Genomic DNA, 15,780 nt, shown 5'->3' with positions numbered 1-15,780 from the left:
AAGTGGCTAAGAATGGTCCTCCTAAGATAACAGGTGTCTGTCTTTTGGGATTAGAAACGGGCTCTGTTTCCAAGACTACAAAATCTACTGAAAAAAATTAAATCTCTAATCTTAATCAGAACATCATCTAACTCACCCATAGGGACCTTGACAGATCTATCAGCCAACTACAAAGTGCAGCAGGTTCGGTTCAGTACACCTAGACCTAATTGCTGGTAGACTGAATATGAAAGCAAATTGACACTGGCCCCTAAGTCTAAAAATGCCTTATCAATGTGAGTATTACCAATGACACATGAAATGATAGGAGAACCTGGATCCTTAAGTTTCAAAGGTATGAGATTTGAGAGCATATCACTGATATTGGCGGCTAAAAAGACTTTCTTTGGAATATTTATTCTCCTCTTCTTAGTGCATAATTCTTTCAAAAATTTAGCATAAGATAGAATTTGTTCAATTACATCTAAGAGAGGAATATTGATCTTAACCTGCTTGAATATTTCTAGGATCTTCTCCTCTTGAGGGGAGTATTTCCTAGGCCTGAGTCTATCTAGAAAAGGAGCAACTGGTCTAAACCTATCAAAAGTAGGCTCAGGTTCGGGTTCCTGTTCTTGGTCATCTGAGAGGGGTGATTGTTGAATAGATTCATCAGAAGGAGAAGGAGAAGGAATTTGTACAGGATCAAGAGTTTGACTTGGAGGAGTTCTCACTTGATTATCGACCTGTCTACCTGACCGAAGTGAATGGATTGCATTCACTTGAGCTTCATAGGATGAACTGCATCCTGTGTCCTTAGGGTTGACCATGGGTTGACTCGGAAATTTTCCTTTCTCTCTTTCACTCACGGCACTAGCTAGTTGACCAAGTTGAGATTCTAATCTAGCTATAGCTTGAGTGTTGGAGTTGAGCATTTGTCCGATTGATTGCATAAAGGAATTCAAAGTGCTGGACGTTTGAGTCAACATATTCATAGTTTGAGTGGAGGCCTTAATTATGGTTTCCAAATCCTTTTCCAAGACATTAAGACGTTTATCCCGATCTGGATTGTGAGGAGTCTGAATTACAGCTTGATGAAGAGGAGACTGATTTTGATATGACAGATTGGGTTGTTGAAATTATGGATGAGAATTGAAAGGAACTGAGTTCCCCCTAGGAAAGTGTTGTTTTGAAGTGGGATTGAAATTTTGATTCCCTTGGAGACTTCCTTGATTCCATGAGAAATTAGAATGATTTCTCCAACCTGGATTGTAGGTTGGAGAAAATAGATCATTCATTAGACGTTAGAATGCAGCGTTCATCTGTTCTAATGAATGGGTGTTTCCTAGGAGAGGGCATTCCTCTAAAACATGGGTAGGAGACTGACAGTTATGACATCCCGGGGTAGAAACATGATTGATTTGAGCTGAAGCTCGTTCCTTAATTTCTAAGGATTCTAACCTCCGCAGAATTGTCGTCATCTTTGCTTCGGAGGTAATGTTCGACTCTAAGAAAAGACCACTAGATTTAGGTAGGGAAACTCACGAAATCCTGTCATCACAATGTTCCCATTGCATGGTTTTCTCAGAAAGACTTTCTAAAAATTCCCAATCTTCATCAGCGTTTTTCCTCATGAAATCCCCATGACACATTGATTCTAAGGAAGTTTTTACAGAATAATCTAATCCTTCATAAATTATTTGGCATAATCGCAATTTTTCTAAACCGTGATGATGACATTGGATGAGAACATCTTTAAATCGGTCAAAATGCTTTAAAAAAGGTTCTTGTAGGCATCGAAAATCGCCTATAGGTCTCTATGAACAGCTCAGTGTTAAAGAACGACGATGAACGTCACTATCCGATCCACATGAGTTTGATTGATGTCGATGAACGATTGAAGTGAATCGACGAACTACGAAGGCACGGGCTAATCGAGAGCCCCGCGATATTTACAAAAGGAACAACGCCCTTCGTGTCTCGTTCATCCTACAGATAATCCAACCATCGGAGCTGATAGAACTCTTCGTCAGACTTCCAACGCACTTCGAATCACTAAAATCCGAGTTCGGACGAAGAATTTACAGCGGAAGCGGACGAATGCACCTCAACGGAGCGTCTCGGTCAATGCGAGACACCCCAAGGGTGTCTCAGATTTTCCGAGACACCCTCCGAGACACCCCAAGGGCGTCTCGGAATTTCCGAGACACCCTAGGGGTGTCTCGGATTTTCCGAGACACCCCAAGGGTGTCTTGGATTTTTCGAGACACCCCAGGGGTGTCCCAACGCGGATTTGGGCCCTGTAGTCCGTTTTAACCGCTCCGTTATCCCTCATGCCTATAAATACAAGCCTTAGGCCTCACTTTTTTCAGATCTGGAATTTTGGAGAATAGGCGAAGCCCTCAGGCTAAAGACCCACGCAAGCAAGAGACGACGAACGGATCTTGTGTTTATTTTCAAGAAAGTTGTAATTTTTATTTCTTTGTTGTTTGAATTCATTTGTAACATTTGAAGTTTTAATGAAATCAATGATGAAGGCAACTTTTGATGAAAACAAACTGGCGACCACAGTGGGAGACAACGGCCTCGCTGCCGAGACCGTTGTGACGCAACCGGCTTTCAAGATCCGGGTGAACGAAGAGATCGAATACGAGTTCGATCAACAAAAGTTTGAAGAGTACCTCTCTTCCTCCTCCTCCAGATCCGCCTCTCTAAGCAGGCGCAGGAAGACTTCATCTTCCAGAAATGCTCGCGGGACCTCCGACTCAAAGATCCGAGATCCCCTCGCTGTTGCATCTGCTCCCCGCGACGTTCCTATGACGTCCAACGCGGTTGAAGCTGCAGATCCAGGTGTGCCCTCCGCCGTAAAGACAAGTGTCGAAGGTGCTCCGGCTTTGTCGAAAAGGGCACGCCAAAGACGGCGTCAACGCCTCGCTCGACAACTGGCCAAGGCCGCAGAATCGATGGATGGGATCCGCTATAATAAGGATCTAAAGTCCAGACAGCGCCAGGAGCAACAGCGGCGATCAACCAACTCCTCCTCCAAGACAGAGACGAACGAATGGGTTCGTGTCAAGAAGACTCGCTCAACCCTCGAAGAGCGAATCAAGAAACGCCGCGCATTGCTTGCGCATGCCCGAGTCCTTCTGCAGGAAGCGAAAGAGATGCAGAAAGAAGAGACGGTCAAGAAGCCGTCAAAACACAAGCAGGTGTGGGTGCCAAAGGCAAAGCCGGAACCAAAGGCAAAGCCGGAACCAAAGGCAAAAGCGGACCGAATCGCCACCCAACCTTCATCAAATCCATATCCTGTTTCCCTTGCCCCTCCGGCGGAGTCAGGTAAGAACGTGGGTCTTCCTAGATCCAAGGTTCCTTTGAAAGGTCGCCTCGGTCCTTTACCGGAAAACCGAGGTAAAGTACCTGTCAAGGAGCGATTAGGACCGATGAAAGGTCCCCAAACAACAAACCAGACTGGGGGTCGTGCTAATCCCCCCAAGAAAGATAACAAAGGGAAAACCCCTATTACCGACCGCATTGGATTGCAGGTCGAAGTTCAAGAGCCCGTTAAGTTTTCACGCTCGCAAAAGCATAGACTTGAACGAGCGACTTTTGAAAACGCTAATAAAGCGTCATATCCCCAAAGGAAAACACATTCGTCTGAAGATGATTGTGTTATACCTGGGAAGTCACGCCAACACTCCGTGGGTTGCTCCAGTTATCAAACTGACGAGTTGTACTATAGAGCTGGGGGTGCGGGTAAGTCTCGAAAGAGAGATGCTCGAGACACGGAATCTCACTGTCCGTGTGCCAACATAATCAAGGCGGTGTTATCAGAATGCTGCTGCACTAAAGCCCCAAGGAGAATTTCGGTGTTCGAGAGAATTTCCATCGGAACGTCCGAGACCAGGCCAAGGCGTTTCCGTAGGAAGAAGCCTGTCCGCCAAGAAGATGAACTCCTAGAGGTGTCTGCTAATATGACTAGCAGAGGGAAGTCGACGCGACCTTCTAGCTCAGATCAACTTGCCGAAGCATCCCAGCGCATGACTCGATTGCGGTCAGGGATCAATAGACGAAAGAATTACCAAAGGATGCAAAAGGGACTTCCTTTGGAAGAGGAGGCGTCAGATGCTGGTTCAGACTCCTACTCGGCTATAGCATCCGATGACATGACGTCTAGTACGGGACAGCCTTACGAATCATTTATGATCAGCGCCGAACAAGTAAGCAAGATGCTTGAAGATGCCTTGACTAAGCAGACGGAAGCTTTCAAGTTCGAGATGGAAATGGCCATGCAGCAGATGAGAGAGATGCATGACCAGCAGATCGCGGCACTGACAACTCACCAAGGAGAACCCAGTCGTCGTAATAATCCGAATCAAGAGGAGAATGAACGGGAAGAGGATAATGCCAACATGAACATCCCTCCCGTCAACAACAATAATGGAGGTGGTCCCTCGGATGATAATGCTAAAGAGGATCACGTTACCTCTCCCCGAAATCACTCGAAGACAGATACGAGTGAGGACAAGAAGATGAAGGACTTGGAGAGCAAAATCAACGCGTTGATGAATGCTCAAGAAGTGAAGAGGTCTGGCATACCATGTCCATACCCAAGGGAGTGGGAATCAATTCCATATCCGGCAAAGTTCAATTTAATCAACTTTACGCCGTTTGATGGAAAGGGTTCCCCTACCCAACACTTAATATATTTTAAGTCCCACTTAGGAATAATCTCCGGGAATGAACCCTTAATGGTGCGGTCATTCGTTGGCACTCTTCGCGGAGCGGCCTTCGATTGGTATCGTCGCCTCAAGCCAGGGAGTATCGGCAGTTGGGACGACATGGAGGATATGTTTCTGACGAACTTCTTCGACGACGACACTGAGGTCTCAATCGGCACTCTGTTTGATGAGAAGCAGAAGAATGGTGAAACAGTCAAAAACTTCGTGAAAAGATTCCGAAATAAAGCAATGAATTGCAGGGATCCGGTCAGCAAAGATTTCATCCTCGAGACCTGTCATAATAATCTTTCATTGGACATCCTTGAAGCCATGGAAATGGCACCGCCAAAGACCTGGAAAGATCTGAAGGTGCGAGGAGAACGAGCCGAACGATTCCTTAAAAGGAAGAAGGCGGAAAGGGCCTAAATAGCAAATAACGCTCCGCAACAGAACTTTGTCCCTAAGGGAAAGGGAAAAGCACATGGGAATGCTGTGGACGCGAATCAGATATTCGAGGTGCAAGCACAACCGTAACAACAGCAACAAAAAGTACCTCAACAATCAAGATGGCAACAGCAGCCCCAGAAGCCAAAAGCCTTGGAACCGAAATTCCCAAAGGTCTATTCGTTCAAAGAGGATGAAGTCCCCGGTATCTTCAAGTACCTCATTGAGAATAACAAGATCAAATTGCCTCCGGTCCAGGATCAGGAAGATGCTAAGAGAGTCAATGATCCAAAATATTGCGCATTTCATAGAGTAGTGCACCATCCTACCAAGGCGTGCTATGCCCTTAAGGACAAGATCCAAGCTCTAATCAATGTTGGGGTCATCACCATGAAGCAACCGAAGGAGAAGAAAGTGGGAGCAAATGCGGTTTCAATTAGTTTCAGTTCCGTTCCCTTGAACTGGTTCCAACACGAGCCGGTAATAAATACAGCAGTGAAGACGGTGAACGATGATCCTCACAAGCAGCGCCAGAAAGGACTTGTACCGCACATAGCCCCGAATGGTGAGATTCTTTGGGTTCATCCAGATTTGATTGGAGACGAACAATGGACAGGAGCCTCTTCCAAGAAAAGGTCAAAAAGAAAAGGTAAGTCTTTTTATGGAGCTTTTGCTATTCCAGGAAAAGACGACGAGGAAATCCCAGCCTTCCCGCTTTCTGAAGACGAACAGGAGGCCTTTGCAACACGAAGCGGGAATGAATATCACTACAAATATCCGGAGGCTTCCGAGCAACTGGGAGCAAATAAAACCGTTCCCTCAAAGACGCTGGCAGAACTTGGAATTGCCGCAACTCCCCCAACACCTGTAGCTACGGAGAGAGTCCAACAAAAGGAGAAGGGGAAAGAGCCTCTACACCAAGAAACCCAAAACCCGAGGCAGTCTCGATTCAATCATCCGATTGGGAAAGATAAACCGGGAAAGGCAAGCTCTCCGCCTCATTTTGACATCATGGCGCAGTTGGCCAATATCCCGGCTAGGATAACCCTATACGAGCTGTTGCGTCTTTCAAAGAATACAAGGAAAGCATTACAAGAGGCCTTGAACGACTCTGAAGCTTTCTTGACTCGAATCAAGCTATCTCCTGAAGGACCGGAGCCGTCAGCTCAACACTGCAATCTCTCGGCGCATCATTTTCCTTGTATCTCTTTTACCAAAGAAGACATGCAGACAAAGAACTCAAAGCATGATCGGCCTTTGTATTTCACCGGACACATTGGCTCCAGCATGGTCAACCAGATCCAAGTTGATCCGGGTTCCGCTGTTAGCATCATGCCATTCCGACTGATGCATCATCTCGGAATTCCGACTAGCAAACTAGCCTCCACCGACACTACGATTTACGGATTCAACACCAGCGGGTCCAGACCCTTGGGAAAGATTCGAATAAAGTGTCAGATTGGAGACTTGAAGTCAGAAGTTACCTGCTATGTGATTGACGCAGAAATGTCCTATAACTTACTGTTGGGTCGACCTTGGATCCACGGTAACCTTATAGTCCCGTCAACTCTGCACCAATGCCTCAAGTATGTGGACACAAATAATGAAGTCAAGACGGTGGTCGCGGATAAGCAACCGTTTAAGGGATTGGAGAACTATTTCACCGATTCCCTTCTATACGGCGCCGAATCCGATACTGAATCATCGGCCCAAGGAACGGACATCGGAGACAAAGCTGATACCGAAGCTGGGTTTGATTATGATGGTGGTTTTGTACTTAATGACATTGTACCCATTGTAATCAATCTTGACGATGATGAATCATCGGAAAGTAGTTGTAATTGGCAACTTGCCGAAAAACTATTAATAAACGATGATTTAGAGTACTCGATGTGTCTTGATAATGTCACTAAAGAACTATATGATAACCCTGACTTGTATATACCACTTCAATCATTTTGTCTGACAAAAAAACAGGTACAAGATCCATGCAGAGCGACACTTGTCATCCCCGTGGGAACAGAGGGTGGAAAAGAAGTCGTCTACGGCAAAGGAAAAGAAGTTCCGCTACCTGATCACTTCTTAGAAGAGGAAGATGATGATGATAAACCTGCTCCTCACTTATTTAGGTATGACGCAAAAGCGCGCGACCTAATGGAGAAGTATGGATATGACTTCACACTAGGAGAGGGTCTTTGCTTTGGTCGAGGTCCGCGAGTTCCACCTCGAATGGCCTATGTACCAAAGGGAAAACCCGATGATTATTATCGTCATAAGAGAGGTCTTGGTTATGTCTCCTCATCTGACGACGAATGTTGCTGGCAAGTCATCGATCAAATTGCTAACAAAGCTAGAAACGGATACTCTTCTGATTCTTCAGCTTGGGATTCCGATACTAGTATCGGTGAGATGTTTAAAAAGTTAATGTCGAACATGGTTACGGTCGATCCTACCACAATAGAGAAGGACGACCAGATGCCGACATGGGAAGATCCTTGGGTTCATCACCTGAACATGCAGTATGGTGATAGGTTCGAACAAAGAGAACCTCCTACCGAAGATCAAGTACTCCAGGTGAATATGGGTAGCGAAGATAATCCGAAGTCTATATTCATTAGCGACAGCCTCCCACCGGAAGAGAAAGAAGAATTGATCTCTCTTATTAGGGAATACAACGATGTGTTTGCGTGGAATTACGAAGACATGCCGGGGCTCGATCCAAATGTAGCAGTGCATCGTCTCAATATCAAGACGGATGTCAAACCTGTCAAACAACAACAAAGACGGTTTCGTCCGCAAATGATGGAAGCAATCGAGACCGAAGTTAAGAAGCTTATTGACTCGGGCTTCGTTCGGGAAGAGCAGCATCCAGAATGGCTTGCTAATATTGTCCCAGTCCTTAAGAAGAACGGGAAGGTTAGGATCTGTATCGACTTTCGAGACCTTAACGCTGCCTGCCCAAAAGACGATTTTTCCCTTCCTATCACGGATGTCATCATCGACAATACGTGCGGGTTCGAGAGGATGTCTTTCATGGATGGTTTCTCTAGTTATAATCAAATAAAGATGCATCCAGATGACGAAAAACATACCGCGTTTAGAACACCCCTTGGTGTTTTCTGCTACACGGTCATGCCCTTCGGTTTAAAAAACGCAGGTGCCACATACCAGAGAGCCATGTCGAAGATTTTTTAGGAGCATCTCCGGAAGACTGTCGAGTGCTACGTGGATGATTTGGTCGTGAAAAGTCGCGATAAGAAGGATCACATTAAAGACTTGAAGACCATGTTCGACCTGATGCGAGCCCATCAATTGAAGATGAATCCTACCAAGTCTTTCCTCGGAATGTCCAGTGGTAAATTCCTGGGATTTGTCGTCACCACCAAGGGCATTCACATCGACCCTGATAAGGTAAAGGCGATTAATGAATTTCAACCTCCGAGAAATCTCAAGGAGCTCAGAGGATTGCAAGGGCGATTAGCTTATATTCGTCGGTTCATCTCGAACCTCTCAGGAAAATGCCAACCATTCTCCAAGCTCACAAAGAAGGGCGTATCTTTTGTATGGGATGACGCTTGTCAAAAGGCATTCGAGAGTATTAAAGAATATCTCTCAAAACCTCCTGTACTCGTTGCACCGAAATCGGGCAAACCGTTCTTGATTTATGTCAAGGCGACGAAGACCATTTATGTCATCTCTAAAGTTAACCCAGTCCGAGTATTCATGACTCAACCAGCTTTCATGAACTGGCGGTTAGCAAAATGGGCCTTACTCTTGTCCCAATATGACTTACATTTTAAACAACAGAAGTCAGTAAAAGGACAGGCCATCTGTGATCTCCTGGCAGCTAATCCAACTACGGACACCGCCGAGATATATGACGCCCTACCCGATGAAACCCACGAAGTCAACACAACTTCGCACCAGCAAGTATGGCGTTTATACTTCGACGGCGCTTCACGAGCAACTAATGTAGCAAGTGCTCCTGGAAGTTCTAAGATTTCTTCCGGAGTTGGAGTCGTCTTAGTTTCCCCAGGAAAGCACGTGATGCCTCGAGCTTACTCGTTGACCGAATCGTGCTCAAATAATATAGCCGAATATAATGCCTTACTCATAGGACTCAGTTTCGCTAAAGAACTGGGGGTTGAGTACCTCGAAGCCTTCGGCGATTCTCAACTGATAGTTAAACAAGTTCAGGGAGAGTATAAGGTCCGAAGCCAAGATTTAATACCATACCATAAGATGGCAGTGGAAATGACAGAATCATTCGAAGGATTCTTTATCGAACATATTCCACGACTACAGAATACCTATGCAGATGCATTAGCAGCATTAGCCGTATCACTGGCGCAGCCTCCTGAAACAGAACAGTTCGTCACGGTAAGGACCCACCAACTCCTAGTGCCGATCTACAATGAAGAGGACGAAGAAGAAGAGATTAAGGAAACACACTCAACTCAAATTGAGTTTGAACCCCGAGATTGGCGTTTCCCCATCATCGATTACGTCTTGCATGGAATCCTACCAGAGGATATGAAGGAAAGAGAGTCAATCCGACGAAGGGCACCAAGATTCTACTATAATACGGAGAATCGAACGCTATACCGCAGGGGGTACGATGGATTGCTGGCACGCTGCTTATCAACTAAAGAAGCTAAGGAAGTCCTTAGAGAAGCACATGAAGGAGAGTGTGGTGCACACCAACCTGGTCCCAAACTTTATGACCGCATCAGAAGAATGGGATATTTTTGGCCTTTCATGATGAGTGATGCAATCGCGTATGCCCGAAAGTGTGACGCATGTCAAATACATGCGTACATGACAACGGTCCTCAATTTGTCAGCAACGCCTTCATCAGGTTTTGCGAAAAGTTTAAAATTCAGGACATCTCTTCGACAGCTTATAATCCCACAGCGAATGGATTGGCCGAAGCCTTCAACAAGACTATCATAAAGCTGTTATCAAAACTTGTGAAAACTAATAAACGAGACTGGGATGACAAGCTTGGCGCGGCTCTATGGGCCTATCGGACCACAGTGCGTACACCAACGGGAGCAACCCCGTATTCACTGGTATACGGATGTGAAGCTGTTCTTCCGTTGGAGATTCAAATCCCGTCACTTCGAATTGCCCTCGCAACTCAAATGACGACCGAAGAGCAACATCAGAAGCGCCTTGAAGAACTTGAAAGACTAGACGAGAAGCGTTTAGAAGCTCAGCAGCATATCGAATTCTACCAAGCCAGAATCTCTCGAGCTTTCGACAAAAAGGTTCGACAACGAAGCTTCATCGAGCTTTCGACAAAAAGGTTCGACAACGAAGCTTCAAAGAAGGGGATTTGGTTCTAGCTGAGAGGCGGCCTATGATCCTTAACTCCAAGAAGAAGGGCAAATTTGAACCCAAATGGGAGAGACCATTCGTAGTAGAGACAGTCTACTCGAGTGGCACATATTACCTTGTCACCAAGGGCGGTGACCGGCTTATGATGCCGATAAACGACAAGTTCCTGAAAAAATACTACCCTTAGTATCTTCAGGATAACCAATGTATCGGGAAGTTCCCAGAAGAATACCACATGGGGGTATTCTTAGGGATAACCCAATCATTATAGTATTGATGAATAAGACTCCGAATGTCAGAATGTTTCTTCTTATTATCAAAATTCTCTAACTCTTATGAGTTATCTTTTGTGAGATGAGATCCAATCCTCTGATAGGTTAATCTTTCCTCACCAAACCATCTGCTGATCAAACCAATTGACGGTAGATCCACCAAAATCTCCATCTGCCAGTCATTGGCATTTCTCAGACTCAACATGTTAGGTCCTAATCACCTAGCGTTAAAGTCTTCCTTTGAATGATAATACGAGTTGGCACTTTCTTTGCTACCTGTATTCCACTTTCTTTGCTTTCAGGTCAAACCTATAAAAGTTAGGGCCAAACCCAAATTCCTCTCTCGATTCCTTCCATAAACGAGAGGTCCACTTTCAATTTGAACAATCAAACCTATAAAAGTTAGGATTGTTCCCGATCTCACTTAGTCAAGCCTACAAATAGTTAGGACTAAGACCGAGTCATTCCTTTTCGATAAACGAAAATCCGCCTTTGTTCTTTTTTCCACCAAACCTATAAAAGTTAGGGTCGAAATTGGGTTTTCTCCTCAATGAATGAGGGATTCTTTTGATTCAAATGACCAATCCTATAAAAGTTAGGGCCGTTTGAACTTTGCCGATTCTCGGAGTGGAGATCCCACTCTTAGTTTCATCTTTTCGGATTCTGGGGATGGAGATCCTACCTTGAGTTTCCTTTCCGACTGTAGATAGAATATAAAATTCTTCCTCTTCAGTCCCGGGGGATAGAATATAAAATTCTTTCTCTCCCGTTTCCCAATCCGTCTTTATTCTGATAAAGGACACAATTTCCAATTTCCAATCCGGGCACTTCGAGCATGGGGAATTTTATCTCAACTCCTAAATAGAGATAAGTCTACGCCTAACACGCGTCGCCGGTTTAGTCTTTCACCGATTGAAAAAGACACCAAGGTCTAAACTTGGGGAATTTTATCCCGAAGCCTAAGTAGGGACGATTCAACACCTAACACGTGTTGCCGGGTAGCCTATTCCCGTAACAAATGGTAAAGCCTATGTATTCGGCGTCATAGCACAAAGTCTTAGAGAATTCACTCTCTTAGCACAACGTTACATGCGGAACGGATTTAGACAATCCGCATGCTAGCCCGATTCAAACGGTGATCGGTAAATGCACATCAAACCCGTTGGAGGCTGGGGGTTTGCCAAAAATCCCAAAGTCTATGCCTAACACGCATTACCGGTTTAGTCTTTCGCCGATTGAAAAAGACACCAGGGTTTAAACCTGGGGAATTTTATCCCAAAGCCTAAGAAGGGATAAGTCGTCGTCTAATACGCGGCGCGGGGTACCTTTTCCCTATAAGAAATGGTTAAGCCTATGTATTCAAAATCATAGCATCAAGTCTAAGAAAAGCGATTTTCTTAGCATAACATTACATGTGAGACGAGTTTTAATAATTCACATGCTAGTCCGATTCAAACGGTAATCGGTAAAGACATATCAAACCCATTGATGGCTGGGGGTTTGCCAAAAATCCTGTAAATCTTATCATAGCTGAGTTCAAAATAAATAAAGAAATACCATAAAGGAATCAAATACGGAGTCTCTATTAATAGATCAAGTCAAGGAATACAATAAAAAGCTCGTTAGCCCGAAGGCAGCTGACGGCTAAGAACATGAGACTCTAAACTAGAAAGCCTATCTATATAACTCTGCTTCATGGCTTCATTCTTCAGCTTCATCAATCTCTCCTGTGTAGATCCTAGCTTCTCGAGGGCCTGTCCACGAGAATGCTCTACTCCAGCCAGGTCTTCTGCAACGATAGTAATGGACTCCTCGGCGTGCTTCAAGGCCTCCTTCAACCTAGCCACTTCCTCATGGCCGGAATCCAAAGAGCGGAGTAGCTCGGCCCTATCTGTATCCCTCCTCGCCACGGTAGCCATCAGCTGCGCAACTGAACGCTCATGCGACTGAAGCTCACTGCCGATGGAAGATCTCAGGTCACGCCACTGTGCCAGCCTCCCCATTGGCCTTCAGCTCCTTCAACTCTCGGATCTCCGACTCCAGAACAGCAAAATCGGCGCTGAAGGAATCGGCCAACTCTGGATACCCTTCTTCTCTGAACATCGGCATGTGATGAGAAAAGGAACGCCTGAACTGATCGAAACCATATCCTCGATGAAGAAGTTTCTCTATCATGCCGTTATAAAAGACGGTAAAAAGACCGAGGTCTGTACGGAAAATGTCTTTGTCGGGATCGGTATCAGCCAAGAGGGCGCAGACACGCTCATATATAGATGATCGAGATCCTACAAGAAACAGTGTGGAAAGCTAAGAGATTATCGAATACGATAAGAAAATTTAAAGGCAAATTCTGAGCATACCAATGCCAACGGAGGTCCCCTCAGGCTGAAATCCGACAGGTTCCGAAATAACTGCAGGAGTAGTCATGGAGGGTATATCAACCCCTGTAGGCAAATCGGTCATACCTCTCGGCTGTGGTGGGGAAACACCGCTCTCAGGCAAACTATCAGTCCCAGAAACTGTAGTAGCATCAGGCATAACGGCTGATCCTATAGTTGCACTTCTTTGTTAGTCAAAATGAAAATTTAGACAAATAAGGAGGGTCGGGATGATAAGGTCATCTGCATACCTGTAGGTCCATCATCCTCAGGTATCCGGAGGATGCCAAGAGTCATAAGAGTATCAGTCCCAGTGGCTGGTCCTATGATTGCACCCATATATTAGTAAAAGTCAGATAAATAAAAAGGAGCACGATGTCCCTAAATCGTATACGTACCTGCAAGTCCGTCACTCCGAGGTAAGCTAGATATGCCGGGAATCGATATTGGGTTAGTCCCAATGACTGGCGCTGTAATATTAATCCTTCGTTAGTCAGACAAAAGACCGGGCAAATGGAAGAGAATCAGACATATACCTGTGAATGTATCACCCTCAAAGGGCGGTCCCACGGTTCTTCTGGTGGCCTGCTCAGCCAACATATCGGCTAATAATCCAGCGTCGGGTCCTGAGGAACCTGGTACAGAGGCACACCTCTATTCCTCGAAGCCCACATCATGAAAGATCTGATCCTCAGCTGGCTTTTCTATCACGAGATCTGCAGAATAGTTTAAGTGTTGGATATATATACAAGAAGATGGGAAAGAAGGAAAAGCTCAGAAATACCTGCAGCAGAAACAGAATATCCTTGTTCCCCAATATCCATGCTTGAGTTATTTAGAAAATCTGAAAGAATGCGAGGCACAAAAGAATAATGAATCATGATTCCTCTAACTCCGCCAAATGCTACTCGAGGAGGGTATCATCGAATTTAGGTATACCTGGACATGGAGTGGTGGGCTTGACACTATTAGCCTGCTCGGTGTCAATGTTCATATCAATACCGAGGGAACCATCCCGAATGGCGTCGCACATTTGCTGCACGAAGTTATCCGAATCAGTGAATACGGGGTCTGGTGGAAGCTCGTCCTCGTCATAGTACCCTGGAACATAAAACATGATTACGAATCCCAGAAGGTGAGACATCCTAAAACAGTGAAAATGACAAAATGTTACCTTCCTCACCATCGGCGAGGTCACCTAAATCCACTCCATAGGGACGCTGGCCGACGTGTGGTTTATGAACAGTCTTCTTCTTCTTCGGAGTACCAGCCCTCATAAAACCAACGGGTCGCTCATGCATGGACTTGCCACGCGTCTCAACATGCGTAGGAGCTTGGCCGCTAGGCCCGAATCTTGCACAACGAGAAGCAAGCGACTCATGATCGTCGACTGTCCTACCTGAGATGATAAGGGTCATTTCATTAAGTGAACAACATCTTTCGTTGATGCCAATGGAAATTGAGAAAGAAGATCAAAGAGCATGACAAACCTGCGTCAAGTTCTTCTTTGTCAGTATCTGTATCCACATATTCCTCCGCAGAAGTCTCGTCATCATCATCAGTAGGAAGGAGCTCTTCATCATCTTTGTTCGAGAAAGAAGGTTTGGCATGCTTCTTCCTCTGTCTCTGAGCAAGCTCGGCTTTACGAGCAGTCATCATAGCGATCTGGACCGAGTGCTCAGACTGTAACTCTGAAAGACTCCTCACATCTATGGATTCATTGGCGGAAAGGAATCACTTGCAACTGAGGAAAGTAATCATCGGCTGGCGTCTATATGAAGGAAGAGCAAAGTGGGCTCCGGTGCAGCCCACCATAGTCCATAGCCATGCTCGTACAACGTCAATAAGCCCTCCCTCAACCTTCAAACCACGGCTCGGATTCCCAACATATAGTTGGTCATAGCCGAACTGACGAGCAAAACGGCAGGGAAGGTAAGGCTCAATATGACAGCGGTTCTTTACCCGAAGAACAAGATACCCGACACGGATGTTTACCAACCAGCGGAAACAACCTACGTCGAGAGCAGTCCGATTAGTTCTGGGCTTCTCCTCATCAATCAGCACATCACCATAGCGACCCGAAAAGTGAGGAAAACACTTGAAGAATTCCCAACTCTTACGAACTTGAAGCTCACGTTGTGCATCACTGAATTTCTTCCCGAGCCATCTACTCCTCTCCAACAGCTGCACGAAAGGAACGGGAACATCAACAACACTGGGCGCCGACATCAAGTCAGGACGGTGAAGAACAAGCCACGCCATCAGATACGCATAAGGAAGCTCGACCTTCGGACAAATAAGCTCGGTCGACGGTTCAGAACCCACATGTGTAAAACTATTGACCAGATACCTAAGCCCACAATGAATATCAGCGACCATGGCTGAGAGCAGGGAAAGCTCCCTCCCATAAGCTAGCTGGACCGCAGGGAAGAGCACCTTGAGAGGTAAGGCGTCTGACTGCTGATACGGAACGACGCACTTCTTCAACCAGAGAGCGAGATAGCCTGCGCTCAATGGACTTCTGTGCACGGCGAAGGAACGAACGAAACTTGGTCCCTGCAGGAAAAGCTCCCTCAGCACTGGCAATGGTGTAAGAACGAGCCTCAGCCTTCTCCATCAACTCATTAATGGCGGTAGGGGTCAAGACGTCTA

At 45.7% G+C, this 15,780-nt stretch overlaps 1 long non-coding RNA gene across 1 annotated transcript; it reads right to left on the bottom strand.

Annotated features, from left to right (window-relative positions):
- Positions 1-13,023: 13,023 nt before the first annotated feature.
- On the bottom strand, positions 13,024-13,414 carry LOC109827108. Its single transcript, XR_002243336.1, has 3 exons — positions 13,380-13,414; positions 13,111-13,293; positions 13,024-13,035 (listed from the first exon to the last, which is right to left on the bottom strand). It is a non-coding gene; the product is annotated as an uncharacterized LOC109827108 (long non-coding RNA).
- Between the last annotated feature and the right edge of the window lie 2,366 nt (positions 13,415-15,780).

Source organism: Asparagus officinalis, unplaced genomic scaffold (assembly GCF_001876935.1).
Source record: "Asparagus officinalis unplaced genomic scaffold, Aspof.V1 AsparagusV1_Un25, whole genome shotgun sequence".
NCBI classification, from domain to species: domain Eukaryota; kingdom Viridiplantae; phylum Streptophyta; class Magnoliopsida; order Asparagales; family Asparagaceae; genus Asparagus; species Asparagus officinalis.
The sequence above is the reverse complement of the archived record's forward strand: the minus strand, read 5'-3'. Positions and strand labels throughout refer to the sequence as shown.